General features: G+C 49.3%; 1 protein-coding gene across 5 annotated transcripts in view; it reads left to right on the forward strand.

The window, feature by feature from the left end:
* Esrrb (estrogen related receptor beta) overlaps positions 1-12,094 on the forward strand; it is a 157,306-nt gene that overhangs the window by 115,033 nt on the left and 30,179 nt on the right. The window lies entirely within an intron of this gene.

Below are 12,094 nucleotides of genomic sequence, written 5' to 3' on the forward strand. Positions count from 1 at the left end.
AGTTTCTCAAGTTACAGGCTTTGTTTCTTTCTGTCTCTGGGGCTTAGACATCAGGCTCTTGAACTTGGGCAATGGGAGTCTGCCCCCTCACAGACAGCCCCTTTCTGTGGCTGGTATCATCTGACTTGTGGGGCCTTAGGGGTCAGATTCCTGCCTGTGATGCTGACGCCAATCCCATACTGATCAAGGCTGTAGATGTTAGGTCTGAAGAGCAGCTCCAGGGCCCTGTCAGTCAACCTTGACCACACTAGCAGTGACTGCCTAGCTTTTCACCGAGCATGATCCTTCTGTTGCTTTTAAATGCATACATAGACGCCTCCAGCCCTCAAAATGCTCTCAACCCTCAGCCTCCCTCCCTTCTTCCCTTCCTCCTTTCAGTTATTTTTAATGGTTACGATAGAGGGGCCATTTTCAGTGAGGTTCCCTCTTGGAGCCTCTTAAGTCTTTACCTATTACCAGCCCTTAGGATAGCTCAGACACTGTTAGCACTGGTCTGATTTCCTGAGAGGGCAGGAAGCTTAGATTTGGAATCTCATGATGCAAGACAATTATTTTTTAGACAGAACTTCAAACTTGCAGTAATTCTCGGATCAACCTTTAGTGACAGATGGAGACCAAAGGTGAGGGAGGGTCTGGGAAGAAATAGCTCTCAGGGTAAGTTGAGGCCCAGGTAAGAACTCTGAGGACCAGTGCTGTGAGCAGAGGAAACTTCAGGTATTTCAAGGACCAAACTGTGACTTTGTGAGCCAGTCAGTGAAAGCATCGTCTCAGCTGCTCCAGAGGCCAAAGCAGGATTGCTTGAATCCCGGACGTTCAAGGCCAGCTTGGATCTGAGGTATCATAAAAAACACCTCCTTAACAATGATACTTGTGCACCTGGGGGAGGGTTGTCTGCACATGCATGCCTGGTGCTTATGGAGGCCAAAGGAGGTCCTCAGATCTCAGGAGCTGGAGGGAGTTAGAGGCAGTTGTGACACACACACACACACACACACACACACACACACACACACACTCACACACCTTTTTATTTGAGACTGAGTTTCTCTGAGTAGCACTGGCTGTCCTGGAACTTGCTCTGTAGATCAGACTGGCCTCAAACTTAGAGATCCTCCTGCCTCTACCTCCTGAGTGCTGGGATTAAGGACACCTGGCTAAAGTTGTGAGCCCTTTAATGTAGGTTCTAGGAACGGAACTTGGGTCTTCTGCAATAGCAGTATGTGTCCTGACTCACTGAGCCATCTTTCCAGCGGCCACCTCCACCCCTTCATTTCCTTTCCTTTCCTTTGCTTTGCTTAAGGGATAAGGTCTCTCTTTGTGGTCTCGGTTGGTCTAGAACTTGTGTAGAGCAGATCTTCCTGCTTCCACCTTCCAAGTGCTGGGATCAAAGGTGTGCACTACCTACGACCTCTGCACTGATATCCCCCCCCCCAAGAGTGGGAACTGGGAGCCGGGCGTGGTGGCGCACGCCTTTAATCCCAGCACTCGGGAGGCAGAGGCAGGCGGATTTCTGAGTTCGAGGCCAGCCTGGTCTACAAAGTGAGTGCCAGGACAGCCAGGGCTACACAGAGAAACCCTGCCTCGAAAAACCAAAAAAAAAAAAAAAGAGTGGGAACTGGGAGTGTGGCCTAGTGGTGGGACGGATACTTAGCATGTGTGAGGCTTGGGTTCAGTCCTCAGCGCAGGAAAGAAGGGCAGTGTGGGGCAAGAAGCCAACCCAGACCACCTGGAAGAGGTGATCAATGCAGCAGGAGTGAGACACCCTGCCGACACCTCCCTGGATCTGTGATTTAAGACTAGGAACAAGTGAGGAGTCCCACCAGAGGCGCAGCTGCAGGCTCAGCTCAGCGGGGAAAATCTCCACGGAGCAGGGCTGAGCCATGACTGATGGGTTGTTCTGTCTGGGACCACCTCCAGGCCTTTTGTCTTAGAAAATGAGGCTGGTAGGTGAATCCTGGGGGAACCCAGGACAGTCATGGGGACAAAGCCCAGGATCTGAAGCAGCTTTCAGGCCAGTGACAAGCCAGCTGGCTGACCTTGGACAGGGGCTTGAGTCCCCTGGCCTCAATTTCCCTGCCATCAGGGTCTGTTAAAATGGAGCCACCAGAAAATGGGGAAGAACAGCTCATGATCCTCTGTTGAAGACCGGTGGATGCACTCAGGATGTGGCTTTGACTTGGTGAGAGTCCACGGAGGGCTGTTTAAACAAATTCACAATCATATCCATACAGTTTTGTGTTTTTGTTTTTTGAGCTGTATCCTTGTGAACTAGTGACTCTTTGAACTTTCATTTCTTTATTAGCAAGATACTGCTATTAAATATCTCCATCCCCTCAAGTGTTATTGCTGAAACTGAGCTATGGGCATAATGTATGTAATTTACTGCCCCCGCCCGGTTTATAATCTCTAGGAAATGAACAGTTAAGCTTTCACTGTGCTTGACCTAAGGAAGCCTTGAAGGGTTCTGAATAGGGAATAAGATGTCCTCTTAGCAAAAGAATTTTGACAGTGATGGGAAGGAAGGATCTAGATGCCAAGTATATCTGAGGGAAGAGGATGGAGTTAGGTACCATTCAGTCAGAAGAGAGTCCAGAAGGGAGGAGAGCGGAAGAGGGTTCAAAACACAGTGGCTGGTGACACTCTGCTAGAGGCAGGTGCAAGGGCATCTGGGAAAAGAAACATGGATGGTGGGATCGAGGCAGAAGGGTGAGGAATAGAGGAAAGTTATGCAATAGATGAAATTCTGGATGCACACATCTGATCAGTTCAGGGACAGTTGAGAGACACTGGAGTCCAGGACCACGTGTCTGAGCTTTAGGTAAAACCAGATCCAGGGCTGTGGATATCTCCCAATGGGTGTTGTCCCCCACCCACCACCACTTATTTGGCTTCCTTAGAAATGCAAATTTAGGGTCTTACCCCCTGGACTGAACAACTTGTGAGAGACTTGTGACTACCACACCCAGCCAGCTCTGTGGGCAGGTTGGGAGGTGGAGGGATGATGGGAAGGAGGGAGAGTCCTAAAAGGAGTTGAGAATACCATCCCCTCAGTTCTGAAACACTGGTTCACCCTGTTTATAGCTGCAGCAGGCACACCTGTCCTGATGATGGTGACGTCAGCAGCCTCATGTGCACACAGGAAACTCCTAGAATCCGAGGAAGACTGAGGTAGCACTGGTTGCTCCTGTAAAGGAACAGATTGTCCACTCCTCCTTAGGAAGGAAAGGCCTGTGAACTGGTGAACTTAGTAAGCAAATACAAATAAAAAACTCCTTAGAAGCCGGGCGTGGTGGCGCACGCCTTTTAGTCCCGGCACTCGGGAGGCAGGTGGATTTCTGAGTTCGAGGCCAGCCTGGTCTACATAGTGAGTTCCAGGATAGCCAGGGCAATACAGAGAAACCCTGTCTCGAAAAACCAAAACCAAACGAAACCAAACCAAAAAACTCTTTAGAGCATATTCATATATATGGCAGGGTCTCTCTACACACTCTGGCTGTGCTGGAACTTGCTCTGTAGACCAGGCAGGGTAGATCTCTGCCTTCAGGGTGCTGGGATTAAAGGAGTGCACACCACATTGCCTGAAGCAGAGGTTTTAACCGGTGGAGTTCTCTTTCTTTCTTGGCGCCACATTGAAAGTTCATTTTAAGACCTGTGGTGGCACCTTCAAGGTCAGTGGCTACACAGCAACTTTGAAGCCAGCTTGTCATAAATGAGACCCTGACTCAAAAATATCGAGTGTTTTTAATCCCAGCATGCAAGACACAGAGGCAGGCAGATCTCTATGAGTTTGAGGCCAACCTGGTCTATAGCGTGAGTTACAGGACAAACAGGGCAGCACAGGGCTATCTTGAAAAAACCAAACCAAACAAAACCACAAAGGACTCTAAAGTCCTTACAGAATTCTTCAGTTCAGATAGGGAGGGAGAGCAACACAGCAGAATTACATCAGTTGCTGTCAGTGGGAAAGATGGAAGGGAGAAGGGAATTGTCCTGAAGGCCACATGGACAGACCCAGAACTGGGAGGAGATTGCTTGGAGGGACAAATGAAGGAGTTTGGAGTATAGGGAGTTGATGGGTTCCAGGTTTCACGGGCGTCATAGATGGTTATTCAGGTTTCCCGGAGCCTCTGTGAGGGGGGATAGGTTACCGTGGTCAGAGGTCCCCGCATAAAGGGCCTTGCTCTGGCGTTTTGATTTCTTCCTTTGCATGAGTGAGGTACACCACAGACTGTCTGACTGCTGTTCTCTTGGTTCAGAGTTTGCAGAGGATCAAACCTCGGGCTCTCGGCCTGCTAGGTAAGGCCTCTATCACAGAGCTATACCCCAGGCCACAGAATTTCTTAAGTTTTCATAAGGTATCATTTAAAGATAACTAATTTAAAGACCATATAGAAACACCGGTTCTCTTTTTAAAATTGGCATCCCGCTTTGTTTATCTGTGCATCCTTATGCCACAGCACACACACATGTAGAGGTCAGAACTTGGAGGACTTGGTAGATCTCTACCCCGGGAGTCCTGATCCTTCTCAGGTTCTCAGGCCTGGACACAAACACCTTTACCCACAGAGCTATCTTATCTTGGTGGCCTTAGAAATACAAATGTCTAAGGGAAGATAAGAGCAGAGCAGAGCCGGACCCATCATCTTTGTACTTTATCTAAAGTTAATCTTTAAAGAAACCCAACCCTACCCAACCAAACCAAACAACAACAAAAACAAAACAAAACAATAAAAGCTAACAACAACAACACAACCCCTCTAGCATATTCTCAGTTACTATCTTTAGCTTCACTCCAGTACTTACTGGCTTAGATATCTTGACTTTTTCAAAATAGGGTCACTTGCAGTTCAGGCTTGCCCTGAACTCCCAACCCCTTAGCCCTGAAGTTATAGTTATATTCGTGTGTCATTACACCCAGTCTTCCTGTTTGTCTGTCCCTACCCTTGTCCACCTCCCCCCCATCATTTCCTCCACTTATTCAGTTAAAACCTATTTTCCTTTTTTCCTTCTTGCTTTGCCATCCTCTTGTTTCTAGGTTAAATGATGGTTTTGGCTTCTTCTACCTTTCGTAGTTTTTGTTCCCTGTGAGGCCCAGGCTGCTTGAGCATGCTGGAGAGGACGCGCTTCTCTTCTCTTCTCTTCTCTTCTCTTCTCTTCTCTTCTCTTCTCTTCTCTTCTCTTCTCTTCTCTTCTCTTCTCTTCTCTTCTCTTCTCTTCTCTTCTCCTCTCCTCTCCTCTCCTCTCCTCTCCTCTTCTCTCCTCTCCTCCTCTCTCTCTCTTTCTTTTAAATATTTATTTATTTGAGTACACTGTAGCTGTCTAAAAAAAACACACTAGAAGAGGGCATCAGATCCCATTACAGATGGTTGAGAGCCACCATGTGATTGCTGGGAATTGAACTCAGGACCTCTGGAAGTGCCCTTAACCACTGAGCAATCTCTCCAGCCTGGAAAGGACTATATATATTTTTAACCCTTGGACTCCTATATTCACACCTTGGTTTATGTGGGATTCTGGCTGACTGTCACCACCACCACCTGCCACCCTTCTAACCTGGACACTTGTTATTAAGTAGAAAAGCAAGGGCAGGGAACGCATTGCAGGTACTTCCCCTGAGAACAAAGTCTCAAAGTGCAGCTCAGGTTGATCTGGAGCTCACCCTGTAGCCTATGCTGGCTGGGAACTCCATCCCAATCCCCCTGCTGTGATCTCCCCAGAGCTTAGCTGACATAACATTTACGATTTAAAAAACAAAACAAAAACAAACCTACCTTGCAAATTGGTCATTTTTTTTGGATCTTTTTTGCTTTGAGGTAATTAGATCACATGAAACTGTGGGCAAACATACAGTGAGACCTGGTATACCCCTCACCTTGGTAAACTCTTGCACACCCTGGAAATCGGTAGAGATGCAGTTCCCAGGTTGCCCTCTCTCTGGCATGGGGTTCTGAGTGTGGCAGGGCAGGAAAGGTGTTCCTTTGCTTATCTTACCCTGTGCACATGCTGTTCCTGCAGAGCAGAGCCCTCTGTATCCCTCTCTTGGTGTGTGGGGGAGTCCTCTGGTTTGGCTATGGAGGGGGCCGAGCAGTCCCACCGTCCATTCCTGTTTTGTCTCCGCTTCCCTGCTGCACTTATCTTTGCCTTTGATCCTGTGTCTAGGACATCTTTGGTTCATGTTCTCCATTGACTGTCAGCTTCCTGCTGTGTAGACCTTGCTGGCCACGAGGAGGCTGCAGAGCTGGTTTGCTTCAGCCAGACACTCCCTCTGTACACACTTCCAGGAAATCTGTTTTCCGCTGGGGCCGGCACCTATCTTGCATTATCTTGAATCGTCTGTGCCTGAGGCCCTGTGAGGGAGCGGATCTTCCTCCTAACAGATCCTTCCTTTTTGAAGCTATTCCCTTTATCCTTTTTTGTTTGGCTTGGTTTGGTTTGGTTTGGTTTGGTTTGGTTTGGTTTTTCGAGACAGGGTTTCTCTGTATAGCCCTGGCTGTCCTGGAACTCACTTTGTAGACCAGGCTGACCACGAACTCAGAAATCCGCCTGCTTCTGCCTCCCGAGTGCTGGGACTAAAGGCGTGCGCCACCGCGCCTGGCTTTATCCTTTAGTTTTATCTAGTGTCTCTGTGTGTGTGTGTGGAGGTCAGAGTACAGCTTTCAGGAGTCTGTTCCCTCCTTCCGTGGGTTCCAAGGCAAGCTCTTTTACCAGATGGGAGGTGGTATCGAAGATCCGACAGCTTCTCATCTGCATCCATTTGAGCTTTGGGACCTTTTACTTTCTCCTCTGTCCTGTTCCTCTCCCCACCCCCCTTCCTTTTGAGAAAGGGTCTCCCATATCCCAGACAAGCCTCATACTCAGTACATAGTCAAGGATGGCCTCAAGTCTTGGTCCTCATTTTTTTTCCCTCCCGAGTACTGGGATCATGGGTGTGCCGTGCTCACTGATGCTATTTTGGTGAACATCACAGGGCCTGACAGAGCTAGACAAGGACTCTGTCAACTGAGGTACATGCCTAGTGCCTCTACCTGCACCATTCCCCAAACTCTCCCTGTTGGGGCAACCTTTAACAAGTTTGGGGAAGGAAGGTACGGAGATGTGTGTTTCATTGTGGCTGCCTGGAAGGGACAGAGATAGCAGAAGCCACACTGCTTTACAACACAGACTGAGAACTGGCCCATTGGAATGTAGCCTCTGGGGAAGAAGGAGGCTGGAAAGGGCCTTGGGAGCAAATTGTTTAAGACTCCAGAAACTTCCTTCCTCAGTGTTGGACCCAAGAGGCAGGCTGGGGAGTCACTCTCTTTGACATGACAGGAAAATGGAGCAGGACTTCCTGAGGATGGTTTCAGTTTGAGGAAGCTGAGAAGCCCAGAGGCAGTGTGCAGGTCCACGACAGACAGACCATCGGTCCCAGTGCAGAGCACTGCAGCGGTGTGACGGAGAATCCACACAGGACGGAGATGATCTAGCTATGGATGAAGAGGGAAGGGGAGAGGGTTGAGGCCAGGGGACCACACAGACAGGGATGTCTGTGGCCTACAGGACTGAGGTGAGTGAGAGCTAAGCCCTTCTCTGCAGCTGCTCACCACAGCCCTTGAGGTCAGCTGGGGCCTTGGAACCGGTTGAGCTTAACAGCTCCCGGAGCCTGAGCGCCTGAGCAGGGATGGGGCTGCTGGCTTGCTTACAGCCACAGGGACAGCTGCTGGGGCTTCCCCTGGGGTTCCCTTCTCTGGGTGGCCTAGGATCAAAGAGACTACCCCCTCTGCCTCAGGGTCACACACCGAGTTCCAGCTCAGCTCCGGATGTTCCTCAGGCACAAACAGGAGCTGAGGTCCAGCCACACCCATAGATAGATTATAGTGCTTTCAAGTGTCCTTGGGTGGACAGGACAGCCTTCTGTGTGGCACTGATGGGCCAGATGCCAGCATCCTCTGCATCTATTCCAGTAGATCTGCCTGGATGTACGATTCAGTTTGCCAGCCTTGCCTGCTTGGATGCCAGGGGTCTGGTGTGCTAAGCTCATCCAACTTTGAGATGGAAACTATACCCATTTTATAGATGAGGAAACTGAGGCTCAGACAAGTTAGGAGACTCAGTTTGGGACCTGAGCTTGTGATAGCTGTTGGCTAATGTCCCTGTCCTATGAGGATCTGTTCACTAACTTAGTCGCTGCTGAGTCGATGGTGATGTGTGTGTGCGTATGTGCCCCACCAATGTCCCCTCCCTGTGCTGAGTTCTCCCAGACTTCCCTTGAGACCTCGGGGAACAATGATGAATTAATCTCATCACTTTATCAAGGAGGCACTTAGAGAAATTACAAGAGGAGGCCACCAGCCTGGTTTTGCTGGCAGCCAGCCGCCGGGCCCATAAAACAAATTGAAAGGAACCAAATAAATAAGTAGAATTAGGGACATACACACATGCACTCCCGTGTGTCTGTGGGTATGCGTGTGCACACTTGTACCCTGAAAGGTCAAGAGTATTGTTAGCACTCTGGCCCCAGGAAGCCCTCTTGTCCTGTTTGTCACCTTGCCTTAGGAGGACAGCACAATCAAACCTACCCCAACCCCATTCTGAGCAATAGCCCATGGCCCTGCAGCTGAGAGCAGGGCACAGAGGTTTGCACTGTGCAAGTCCCAAGCAGGCCACCAGGGCTCATTACTCAGACTGCTTCTGCTAAGGACAACAAAACCCCCAGACTCTCAGGGTATAACCTACCCCAGCCTGATGTGACCTTCCTATCACACTATCCCTGGCTTTCATCTGTAAGAAGGGAGAAGTTGGGTGGTTAAGTTAAAGACAATTTACGTTGATTAGGGCTGCAGCTGGGTTACCCAACGCCTGGGTTATTTAGTGGTTAGCGTCCCATGGGGACTTATGAGTGTCAGGTACTTGATCTGTCAAGAGGAAGTGGCAGCCTGCATGAGGAAATAGAGGACACAGACAGCTGGGCAGCATGGCGAGGTCAGCACAGAGAGGCAATACCTTCCCAGTGGGCTCTGGATTGGTGGCCACAGGCCTGGGGCAGAGGGTACTTGGTGGGGCTGCCTGTTTGCCAGTTCCAGAGTTAGGCATGTACAGTGCTGGGGAGTGGGAGGAGCTTGGAGCTGTGCATGCTGTGGGGATGGTGGGGTGGGATAGGGGACAGCCTACAGAGCCTCAACACCTACACACACATGGAACAGATGCATCAGCTGAGCCTGTGTGCCTCCTCTCATTTATCTTTTAATATTACCATGTATAGCCTGGTGTAGAGACACATCTGTAATCCAAGGACTGAGTTTGAGGACAGCCTGGGCTACAGAGTGAGACCCTGTCTCAAAAATTAAAGATTACTGAAAAATCCCAAACAAACAGAAACTGCGTTTATATGGGTTGACATTACTGCCACACCTCAGTTGGCTTCCTACAAAGTTTCACAAGTGAGTTCTAAGAAATAACACTAGAGGGGTTGGCGAGAAGGCTCTGTGGGTGCTTGCTGCTAAGGTTGATGATGACCTGAGTTCAATTGAGCCTCAGGGTCCACATGTTGGAAGGAGGGAACCAGAAGTTGTGCTCTGATCATGCAACAGAGAGAGAGAGAGAGAGAGAGAGAGAGAGAGAGAGAGAGAGAGAGAGAGAGAGAGAGAGAGAGAGAGAGAGAGAGAGAGAGAGAGAGAGAGAGAGAGAGAGAGAGAGAGAGAGAGAGAGAGAGAGAGAGAGAGAGAGAGAGAGAGAGAGAGAGAGAGAGAGAGAGAGAGAGAGAGAGGAGAGAGAGAGAGGAGAGAGAGAGAGAGATTGATTGAGGGCTGGGGAGAGGAATGAGAACATGTGTGAGAAAATAGTCCCAATGTCCACAGGGGTCGCTGGGGTTCCCTGGCCTGTGCTGTGGGGCTAAGGGGGTGCTGCAGTGCTGTGGTAACTTGGGCCCATCCCTGACACTGCTTCAGAGCCCTTATGGTCCAGGAGTCATAGACCTGGCAGTGTTTTCCATATTCCACACCAGGAGGCTGTGGTGTGCAAAATGCCCTGGCCACTTACCTCCCCTCCCAGTCACCAGGCCACCTGAGCTGTAGGTTATCATCAGCCTGCCTCTGTTGGTAAGGTACTTCCTGATACCATCAAGTTCCTTAGGAGGTACAGGGGAGGGGTGTAGATAGGGTTTCTGGGCCTGGGGTAGTTCATTTTGGCTTCCTGAGTCTCTGTCTTAGTCAGGGTTTCTATTCCTGCACAAACATCATGACCAAGAAGCAAGTTGGGGAGGAAAGGGTTTATTCAGCTTACACTTCCATGTTGCCGTTCATCACCAAGGAAGTCAGGACTGGAACTCAAGCAGGAAGCAGGAGCTGATGCAGAGGCCATGGAGGGATGTTCCTTTTACTGGCTTGCTTCCCCTGGCTTGCTCAGCCTGCTCTCTTATAGAACCAAGATTACCAGCCCAGAGATGGTACCACCCACAAGGGGCCTTTCCCCCTTGATCACTAATTGAGAAAATGCCTTACAGTTGGATCTCATGGAGGCATTTCCTCAACTGAAGCTCCTTTCTCTGTGATAACTCCAGTTGTGTCAAGTTGACACAAAACTAGCCAGTACAGTCTCCATTCCTTGGTCTGTGAATTGGGCACTGATAGGCCAACTCAGAGTTGTGCTAAGGGTCTAGAGAGCTGATCCAGAGGCTGCACATAGTAGGTAGACAGGGAGCCAGGGCAGGTCCCCAGCTTCTCCCTCACTCTCTGGGATGGATTGAGGGCCTGGTGCCTTTCTGTTGTTCCTCTTCTAGTACCAGGCATGTTGTAGGCACACAGCCCACATTTGTTAAATAGGTGTTGAATAGACAGGGAAGCCAGGGTAGACACTGTCCCTGTATCAGGAAGGCAGCCATATTTGCAGGATGAACATGTGTTTATAAAACAACCAGCCCATGTGCTGAGTGGTTTGTTGAGACAGTCTGGACGTTTTGCGCTCCAACTATTGAGCATCCTTCGCTATCTCCCCAGGTGCTGGGACAAAGTGAATGGGTTGCCGGACTTAGACAGTGGTTCTGTATGAGACAGGCTATGTGGTTTTTTTTTTAATATTTATTTATTTATTATATGTAAGTATACTGTAGTGTGTCTTCAGACACTCCAGAAGAGAGCATCAGATTTTGTTACAGATGGTTGTGAGCTACCATGTGGTTGCTGGGATTTGAACTCAGGACCTTTGGAAGAGCAGTCGACACTCTTAACCACTGAGCCATCTCTCCAGCACAGGCTATGTAGTTTTTTTGAGATAGGCTGTGTGTCTGTGGTCTAGACTGCCCTCCGACTCCTGGTCTGTAGCTAATGGTGACCTTGAATTTCTCACCCTCCTGCCTCTACCTCCATGTGCTAGATCACCAGCAGGCCTGGCGTATGTGGTGTAATGCGCAGCCCAGGACTTCGAGACATTAAGCAAGTACTTACAGCCGAGCGATGTCCTCAGACCCATTTTGTTCTGAAGACAGGGTCTCCTAATTCAGGCTGGCCTTGTACTTGATTCCCAGACAAGAATGACTTGATCCCTGACCTCCTTCCTGCCTCCACTTCCCACCCAGCTGCTGAAATTGCAGAGCCAGTGAGATGGCTCACTGGGTGAAGGCAGTGTGCCGGCAAGCCTGAAGACCTAAGTACAATCCCCACGAACCTCGTGGTGGGTGGAGAAGACCATCTCCCCGAAAGTTGTCTTCTGACCTACACACACACACGCACACGCACACACACAAATAACCAAATGTATAATAGTAAAAAAAAAAAAAAGACAGGAACATAAACTATCATGTCTAACCTTGGCTACAATTTTTATTTTTATTTTTTTGAGACAGGGTCTCACTGTGTAGTCCTGACTGACCTCAAACTCAGAGATTGGCCTGCTTCTGCAGGCATTAAAGGTGGGCACCACCACATCCAACCTAGGCTACAATTTTTTCAAGACAGGGTTTCTCTGCAGCCCTGGCTGTCTTGGAATTCAGGCTGGCCTTGAACTCACAGAGATCTGCCTCCTGGGTGCTAGGATGAAAGGCATGTGCCAAGGCTACATTGTGGTTGTTGTTTTTGGTTTTTCTTTCTTTTTCTTTTGGTTTTTCGAGACAGGGTTTCTC

The sequence above is a fragment of the Mus caroli genome, unplaced genomic scaffold (genome assembly GCF_978045245.1).
Source record: "Mus caroli unplaced genomic scaffold, Mus_caroli_1 scaffold_14, whole genome shotgun sequence".
NCBI classification, from domain to species: domain Eukaryota; kingdom Metazoa; phylum Chordata; class Mammalia; order Rodentia; family Muridae; genus Mus; species Mus caroli.